Raw genomic sequence first — 9,419 nt, 5'->3', positions numbered from 1 at the left:
CGCACAGAGCCCGATGCAGGGCTCGAACTCACGGACTGTGAGATCATGACCTGAGCTGACGTCGACCCTTAACTGACTGAGCCACCCAGGTGCCCCAAGAAATTTCCATTTGATAAATGAGCAACGTTTCACAGTATGAGTGGTATGTGATGCCAGATGTCACATGGTCACAACTGAGCCAATGGTTCTTCTCTGTCTCTGTCTCTCTCTGTCTCTCTGAGGGATTGTGGGTGATCATTTCCCATGCGCGGATGCTCAGTCTCTGGCCATGATGTGTGGCAGACGTTGGTGATTTTTCACAACGTTGGAAGGTGCCCCCAACTGGCAGTGGTGGATTTTTTGTCACTTCAGAGCACCTATGGACAGTCCTTTGCTTTTCCACACAACAGTGAGCTTAGGAATGCTTTGCTCCATTCTAGGTCATTAGATAGGTTCCTTGTTAAAGTCACAGGAACAGAAAAAGATTCTATTGAGCCGATAGACAGCAGTGATGCCGTTAGTGATGGTGAATGTTGTCCAACACAATAACCCCCCCCCCCATCTCTTGTCTCCCTCACACCGGCCACGAAGGTTTCCAAAGGTAAGTGCAGGTTAATTTGCTTATTTTTCTTTATATTTTGTATTTTATTTAATATTTTGTATTATGTTACAGGATTATAATCACTTTATATGAATGTTGTCTGGGTTGTGGAATGAGTCATCTGAGCTTCCATTATTTCTTATGGGGAAATTCTCTTGGATGTATGAGAGCTTTGGATTACAAGCACGTTTCTGGAACGAATTCTGCTCACAAGCCAAGGTTTTACTCTATCGGACTTAGACATCGAACATCACTTAAATGCCTCTGGGGGTCCCCTTCGCTGGTCCCTTCATTAAGGAGCATCCAGCCAAGTTGAGAAGATACCGGCATCCCTCAGGCTGATCCAAGCCAAAATCTTAATGCCTCGTCATTTAATTTTCTTGAAATAGTTCCATATTTTAAAGCAACAAACGCTTAGTAGATACTTAGAGTCTTGAGTACATTAATCTGTCAGACACAGATGAGTGAGATGTGTCTTAGGTAGCTGAGTGAAGATGTGTGGTCACGTTTTAAGGTCTTGACCACATTTTGAACATTTATTACATTTCCAGAAAATGTTTTACATCTGTCTTAAGCTTCTTTCTCCCTTTGGAAAGAGGGAATTCAGACTCTGCATCTTAGAAGGATTTTGTGTATGGGAGTGCGAGTATCGGATGCCCAAGTATTTGAATCCCTTCAAATACTACACATGTGCAAATGCTAAATCCTGTTAAAAATTGCCAAACAATATTAACACTTGCTTTTCAGGGGAATGGGAAATGGATTGATCCCGTGTCTACCCTAATTTGTGAAGGGCTTCTGGTTTGAGAGTGATCACAACCGGGATTTGCCAAGGATTTGGCGGTTATTTGGCATAATTTTTATGATTGAAGACGGTGTGGGTGATTTCTTCCATGTTCTCCCAAGAAAAACAGATCTCCCTTAATTAAAGGGCTAGAACTCTTCATATAATGCATCAAAGGAAGAGATCTCCTCCTTGGCTTTTTTAACGAAAGCTCAGACCCGGAATGGAAGCCATCTGTGTGGAAGGGAGGCGCGCCGTGCCTTCAGAACTCATATCCTTGGATTTGTCTGCGGAGCTTGGGCGAGGTGCTTCCCATGACCCCGGCAGGGGTGCAGACTTAAAAAAGACTCCTCTGGATAACGAGCACCAGAATTTAATATTTCGGTCACTGGAATAGGAATCTGTATGCCTTCACCATTCATCTTCCAAACCCATTAAATCCAGCTTCGCTGATACTTTGTCTGTAGAGGATCATTACGAACATGACCTTGACTAGACTTATGAGTGTGAGGGGCAGGGGCATTTGCCATATGACAAATCAAAGGCATTTTAAAGAAGAAAAAGGGAGGATAAGGAGTCCTCTGTCGTTAGCCAGATAAGAAAAAATATTGAATGGGAACGTCCCTCAACTGGGTGCCAAGTCCGTTACTTCTTTCCTGATGGATGGCTACCCCATCTCTCATTCAGATCTCTTAAGGTATGAAGAAAAATGGTGTTACATTAGATGAGGGCTTCTTTTATTAGGGGTGGGGGGGGGAGGATCTAATTAAAGTCCCAGGTAGATCTCAGTTAAGCTTTTTTTTTTCCCCAGTGTTTCTGGTCGGCCCACCTATTGAGTGGCAGGCAGCTGCCTGTAGAATTCTCTTTTGTTTGCCCATTGTCCCTCACACCCTTTTGCAGACTCTAGGGGAGAGCACGATGCAAACAAGATCCCTGGTGGTGGAGAAATCGCCCATACTGCGTTCTCCTGCTTCTCCCTACAGCGTGGGACTGTTACCTTGAAGTTAAAATATATCGCTTAACTAAGAGTTTAACGTCTTCAACTGGAGAACTTGGTTGACAATTGTGAGACGGTGCAGTTTGCAAACCGATACGCAGTTTTCTCCCCAGGTTCTCGGAGTTTGAGTTCGGGAGCCCTCGGCTGTAGTTGTTCGGTAAACGGGTCTGAGGAACACTGTCAAAGTGAGTAGCTGATGGTGTGGTCCTATTTATAGTAAGCAACTGTTCTTGCAAGACTAAAATGACTGTTTTCCCAAGGATCTTGGGAAACGCGAATGAGCTTCAGAACTGGGCGGCGCTGGAGCCTTCCAGAGCCGGGCACGAGTTGCCGGTTGTCTGATGAGAGAGCCAGGACACAGGTGATGTCACCGCAGTGATGACGGGAGGGAAAATACAGGTGCCAGGAGATGCGGAGAGGGTGCATCTCGGAGGTGGCAGATTCAGCCTAGGTTCCTGGAGTAGTTTTGTCCAAGCCGAATCTTCATAGGAGACTCGGGTGTGATGCCCGATGGAGGAGTCACAGGCTGCCCCGGGGAAGACTCCTAACATCGTTCACCATCATGGAGTTCTCCGCTGCCCCATCTGTAAACCCTAAAAAGACCTCTAAAGTTGTCCCGATACTTCCACCAAGCGTCTTGACTGAAAATATTTCTTATCTCACTGCATCAGGTTATTTTATTTTATTTTTAAGTGCTTATTTATTTATTTTGAGAGAGAGCAAGCGCACGTGTGGGGGAGGAGCAGAGAGATAAGGAGAAAGAACCCCAAGCAGGCTCCGCACTGTCAGCACGGAGCCAGGCGGAGGGCTCGATCTCATAAACCGTGAGATCGTGACCTGAGCCGAAATCAGGAGTCGGACGCTCGGCTGACTGAGCCCTCCAGGCGCCCGAAGGTTATTTGTAAAAAAGGCAGTGTGTGTAATTGCCATGTCCCTATCTAATTGACATCACAGATCTGTTGTGGTGACCAGCATGGGTGTGTAAATGTGTGGGCACAGCAGGTGCCTTTCAAGAATGACTGCACTAGTGAGCGCGGGAAACAGCCATGGCCAGGATGAGAGCGGAAGAACCCGGACTAACTTACTGTGGATTTTGTGCCGGATGCTTGGCTAATAGCCTCACTGTTGTTATCTCACTTAGCCTAATGACCACACTAACATAGGTGCTGTTTGTTTTGTTTTTTTTAAGTTTATTTATTTTGCGAGAGACAGAGGCAGCAGAAGCAGGGCAGGGGCACAGAGAGAGAGGGAGAGAGCGAATCCCAAGCAGGCTCTGTGCTGTCAGCACAGAGCCCCACGTGGGGCTCGATCTCCAGAACCGTGAGATCGTGACCTGAGCTGAAATCAAGAGTGGGATGATTATCTGACTCAGCCACCCAGGCACCCCAGTACAATTTTTTTTTTTAAAAAACGGCTTTATCGACATGTAGTTTACACATCGTTCCCCCCCTTGGAAATGTGTAATTCAGGGGTTTGTAGTAGGTTTCCAGATCACTACCACCTAATCTGAGACTCTGCATCCCCTCAGAAGGAAACCCCTGACAGTTCCCATTTCCCTAGGCCCCATCAGTCCTGGGCCCACGAATCTTACACTCAGTCTCTATAGATTTATTTACCTCATCTGGCGATTTCCTGTAGAGGGAAGCATACATCATATGGTCTTTTGTGACCGGCTTCTTTTGCTTAGCATAATGTGTTCACGTTTCGTCCATGTTGTAACCTCCATCAGAACCTCATTATTTTTTTAAACGTTTACTTATTTTGAAAGAGAAAGCACAAGTGGGGAGGGGCCGAGAGAGGGGCAGAGAGAATCCCAAGCAGGCTCCACACTGTCCGCAAGGAGCCGGACGCGGGGCTTCAATTCACAAACCGTGAGATCGTGACCTGAGCTGAACCAAGTGTCGGACACTTAACCGCCCGAGCCACCTGGGCGCCCCAGTGCGTTATTTTTATGGCTAAATAATAATCCCGTGTACACATATACCACATTTTTTATCCCCTCGGCAGTTGATGGATATTATTGTCTCTGCTCTTTCTGGCAATTGTGAATAACACTGCTATCCGTGTCCTGATTCTTGTGTGGCCGTACGTTTCTTTTCTCTTGGGTTTATACCTAGGAGCGTAACTGCTGCGTCCTATGGGAATCCTGCGTTTAACATTTTGAGGAAATTCCAAACTGTTTTCCACAGTAGCTCTCCCACCTTGCATCCCCCTAGCATCGTATGAGGTTTCTGATTTCTCCACATTCTGGCCCCCACGTGTCCATCTTCTTGATTATAGCTCTCTTGATGACCATGGGGTGTCCCACTGTGGCGTCGAGTGGCTGGATAGAGAGCATTGGTTGACAGTCTTGGTTGTTGTTATTCTTGTTACGGCTTAGTTACTGTGTTTTCCTTCCGGCGCTTTGAAGATGTCATCCTGCCTCTCGCCCCCTGTTGTTTCTCAAGAGAAGTCTGCTGTTTATTTCATCGCAGTTTTATTGTTTGATTTTGTGGCTATTTCCCGATTTTCTTTTTTTTTTTTTTTTATTTTTTAATGTTTATTTTTGAGAGAGAGAGAGAGAGAGAGACAGGAGGAGAGAGAGAGAGAGAGAGGGAGACACAGAATCAGAAGCAGGCTGTAGGCAGGCTCTGAGCTGTCAGCACAGAGCCCGACGCGGGGCTCGAACCCATAAGCCACGAGATCATGACCTGAGCCGAAGTCGGATGCTCAACCGACTGAGCTACCCAGGCGCCCCTCCCGATTTTCTTTCGGTCTTTGTCTTTCTACATTTTTACTGTGATGTGTGCGCGTGTGGCCAACTTTGTCCTCACCTTGTGGGGCTCCCATTATGCGTATGTTGGTGTGTTCCATGGTGTACTGCATTCCTCTGAGGCCCCATTAATTTTCCTTCATTTGCTTTTTCCTCTGACCCCTTCATCTTGCCCGATCTTTATCGATCTGTCTTCAAATGCACTGATTCTCTGCTGACAGTTCAAATCCACTACTCAGTTTCTATAGTAAAGTTTCCTTTGTGATACCGTAGTGTTTTTGGTTTTGGTTTTTTGAAAGAGAGAGAGAGAATGTGAGTGCAAGGGAGAAAGAGAGGGAGGGAGAGAGAGAGAATCTTAAGCAGGTTCCACTCTCAGGATATGCAGAGCCCGATGTGGGGCTCCATCCCAGGACCCTGGGATCATGCCCTGAGCCTAAATCTGGAGTGAGACGCCTAACTGAATGAGCCACCCAGGCACCCCTGGGATATTGTACTTTTTAAACCAAAGAATTTCTATTTGGTTATTTTAATAATTTCTCTTAGTCCGTATTTTACACCTTTGTCGCCAGGCCTTGCTTTAATCCTTCAGACGTCGTTCCCTTTGGTTCCGTGAACGTGTTTACAACAGTTGCTTTGAAGCACGGGTCTACTAAGCCCAGCATCTGGGACCCCTCAAAGCAGTTTCCGTGCCTGTCTCTTTTCACGTTCGGGGCCACACTTTTCTGCTTCTTTGCATGTCTCAGCGTTTTCTGCAAAAACCGAGCCTCACGGAGAAGGGTGGCAACCCTGGACCCTACCTGCGGTCTGCCGTCCAAGGCTTCCTGCTGCTGTTTCTTTTCCTCCTGTCGGTTTCGTGACTTGGCAGGACTGGTTCCGTGCAGCCTCCGATGTCGCTTCTCACGAGTGCCACCTGGAGCTCGTGTGCCGTCTTCCAGAGAGCCCGGCGTGCTGCTCTGCGGCCATTGGTGGCACCCCACCCGCTCACCTGCGCTAACTGCTAGTGGATTGTGTTGTTGTTGGGGTGTGTGTGTGTGTGTTCATGTTTTACGATGCCCTGGGGCATAAATTGCTCGGCGGTCTGACTCGACTAACGTAGAGCTCCTTTGGAGGGTTCCAGACAAGCTCTTGCAAAACTGCTCTTTAATCAAATCAGACTGTGAAGCAATTTGCGCTCCAGAGTGGTAGTGATAAAAAAAAAAGAAAAAAAAGAAAAAAGAAAATGAGCCCCTTGAGGTGAGCCCCCCTTCTTAAAGCTGCCACTCCTCCTGGGTAGGACATATATGCCCCTGCGTGGAATGGGGGCCGGCAGTGTCTGCTTCTCCCCGAGTGCCAGGCACCCCTACCCTCCAGGGTGCCCGGGTGAGGCTGTGGGTACCCAGGCCCCTCTGTCTGCTTCCCGGCCTGCAGCTGTACCTTGCAGATGAGCTGGTATGGGGACGGCCAGGGTTCCCTTATCCTCAGCCTGCTGAGTCCGGAGAGGAGCTTCTGTCCTGAGAGTTGTGGCCGCTTGTAGAAGGCAGATCGGTTCTTGTGGCTGCACCTGCCCGGAGCACAACTGTTGTGGTAGGGGGAGCAGAGGGGCAGGAGGCCTGGAAAGCAGGCCAGTTACTTGGAAGTGTAGCTGTAGAATGGGAGTCGGGGGAACGGAGGCCCTTGTCTTCTCGGGAGCTCTGTGCCACCGACTGGGGGCAGGGTGAGGCTGTGACTGGCCCACGGCCCAGAAGCCACCGAATTTTCACCATTCTTTCCAAGATTTATGAAATTAGAGTCCGTAGATATGTCTCCCTGTTTGAAGCCCTGAGGACAATTTACATGGTTCGGGTGTGTGTGTGTGTGTGTGTGTGTGTGTGTAATTTCTAGCAGTGAAATGATCGTTTCACTGGAGAGCAGATCTGCCCCACCCCGTACACTTCCGTTCTGGAAGTCAGTCTCCACTAGGTGCTGTCATCGACCCATTTTACAGATCATTGCCCAAGGCCACTCTACTGTCCCCCTGTTACAGACGACTCCCATGGTCATTCTTAAAAGAGTGGGCTTGGTATCCAGGAAGCCTGACTTGAGAACCAGCTCTTCAGACAATAGTGCACTCTTGCTTCCTGGGATCACCAGGACAGAGAGAGACAGGGTGTGGGTGGGGGAGGGGCAGAGAGAGAGGGAGACCCAGAATCCGAAGCAGCTCCAGGCTCCGAGCTGTCAGCAAAGAGCCCGACGCAGGGCTTGAACCCACAAAGCGTGAGATCGTGATCTGAGCTGAAGTTGGACGCTCAACCGACTGAGCCACCCAGGTGCCCCTGAATGATCGTATTTCACATTTACAGATAAAAATATTATATTTACCCAACTTCTGTTTTGAGGTATAAATAACTATACAATTCATTTTAGAATTCATTTCATCTGATTTCTTTCTGTGACTGCTGAGCACCCTAAATTTTCTGTCGGGGCATATAGTTTATTCAGAAAGGATGTATTCGGTAAGGTTTCTAACAAAACAATGTTTAAAAACTCCCATTAGTCAATACTGTTAATGAGGCTTCTGTAGATAAGGATTTTGTGGCATATGATGGGATTAGATTTTCTTAAAGTATTTCATGCAAGTTCTGTACTTAGATTGTCACCTTAGCTCCACCTCACCCCCCCCCCAAAAAAAAAACAAGTCTGTCCACTGCCTTTGGCACAAAATCTGTGTGAAATTTAGCCCTTCTTATGTAAATCATTGTGTTTGTTAAAGCTTTTAGTGCATAGGATACATACCCCTTCTCCTAAAATCTAACTATTCTCTTGTTTCCAGCAATGTTGGAAAACCGGTAAATCCCACAGTTCCCAGTGTGCTTAAGAATTCCTTCACATGGTGGGGGTGGGGGTGGGGGTGGTGGTGCCTGGGTGGCCCAGTTGGTTAAGCATCCGACTTTGGCTCAGGTCATGATCTCAGGGTTCATGAGTTTGAGTCCCGCTTTGGGCTCTCTGCTGTCGGTGTAGAGCCTGCTTGGGGTCCTCTGTCTCCCTCTCTCTCTGCCACTCCCCAGCTCATGCTTGTTCTTCCCCCCCCAGAAAATAAATAAACACTAAAAGAAAGAAGAATTCCTTCACTTGGTTGGAGACTTAACTCAGTGCGCTGGTCGGAGCGGTCCTAGGTTTTATTCCCAACCTCAGACTCCGGGGATTCTCTGGAAATCCTAGTCGTGGAGAGTTTTCCTGCAGCACCCAATAAATCCTCGGAAACTGTCTGAAATATTGCCAGACTTTTAACTGACTTTGAGAAATGTTCTGGAGCCAGTAAAATAAAGCGGGAGTGGAGGGAAGAAACAACAACAGAGCCGGTCAGAAGAGACAATATGAGTTTTTAAGAGTTGTGCCGCAATCTGAGAAGGCCAGTGGTGGCACGACCGGGTTGAAAATATGTCAGGCTTGGGAGGCATGTCGTAACGTCGTAGAGAATGTACGTTTTTTAGAGGAAGTGAGGCCAAAGTTGGTAGCTGTTAGGAAATGTAAACATGGGTGTGGGGAACCAAAGAGCATGCCGGATAATTATGTTTCTGCCGATTCCTTAAGAATGAATGTAGTTAAGAATTTTGAGGGGCGCCTGGGTGGCGCAGTCGGTTAAACGTCCGACTTCAGCCAGGTCACGATCTCGCGGTCCGTGAGTTCGAGCCCCGCGTCAGGCTCTGGGCTGATGGCTCGGAGCCTGGAGCCTGTTTCCGATTCTGTGTCTCCCTGTCTCTCTGCCCCTCCCCCGTTCATGCTCTGTCTCTCTCTGTCCCAAAAATAAATAAAAAATGTTAAAAAAAAAAAAAAAAAAAAAGAATTTTGAAATTGACAGACATGAATGTGGTTCATCACCAGAAATAGATCCAGGTTACCGGTTTGTAAGATGATCTTTTATACTTGAGGTGGCCAGCGGTTTTTCTGTTAGCTTCCCATTCGCTGTGAACAGACATGACGTGCCTAGAGAAATGTAATTACAAAACCTAGAGGTTTCTTCCACTTCCCTTATTTGTCAGATGACCAACCTGAGCCTCAGTGCGGTGCCGTGACGCGGCCGATATCGCAGAGCCAGCCGAGTTTAGACAGGTGTTGGATGTGCGCCTTCAGATTCTCTGTCCGGTGATGTGCTCACCGAACACACTGGACGCTATTACTTTTCATATACCGAGGAAGCAACAGAAAGCGTTTAAGTGTTGGAATATGAGCCAGAGATTCTAAAAATAAAATCAATGTGTCTTTGGTCTGGGGATCTGGGCCAGGTAGCAGTGGGGAGAGGAGAGACGGCCAGCTTCCCTTCCGGTTGGTGCGGGGTATTCCCAGTGTC

The sequence above is a fragment of the Panthera uncia genome (genome assembly GCF_023721935.1).
Source record: "Panthera uncia isolate 11264 chromosome A1 unlocalized genomic scaffold, Puncia_PCG_1.0 HiC_scaffold_17, whole genome shotgun sequence".
Taxonomy (NCBI): domain Eukaryota; kingdom Metazoa; phylum Chordata; class Mammalia; order Carnivora; family Felidae; genus Panthera; species Panthera uncia.
Note: the sequence above shows the minus strand (reverse complement) of the source record.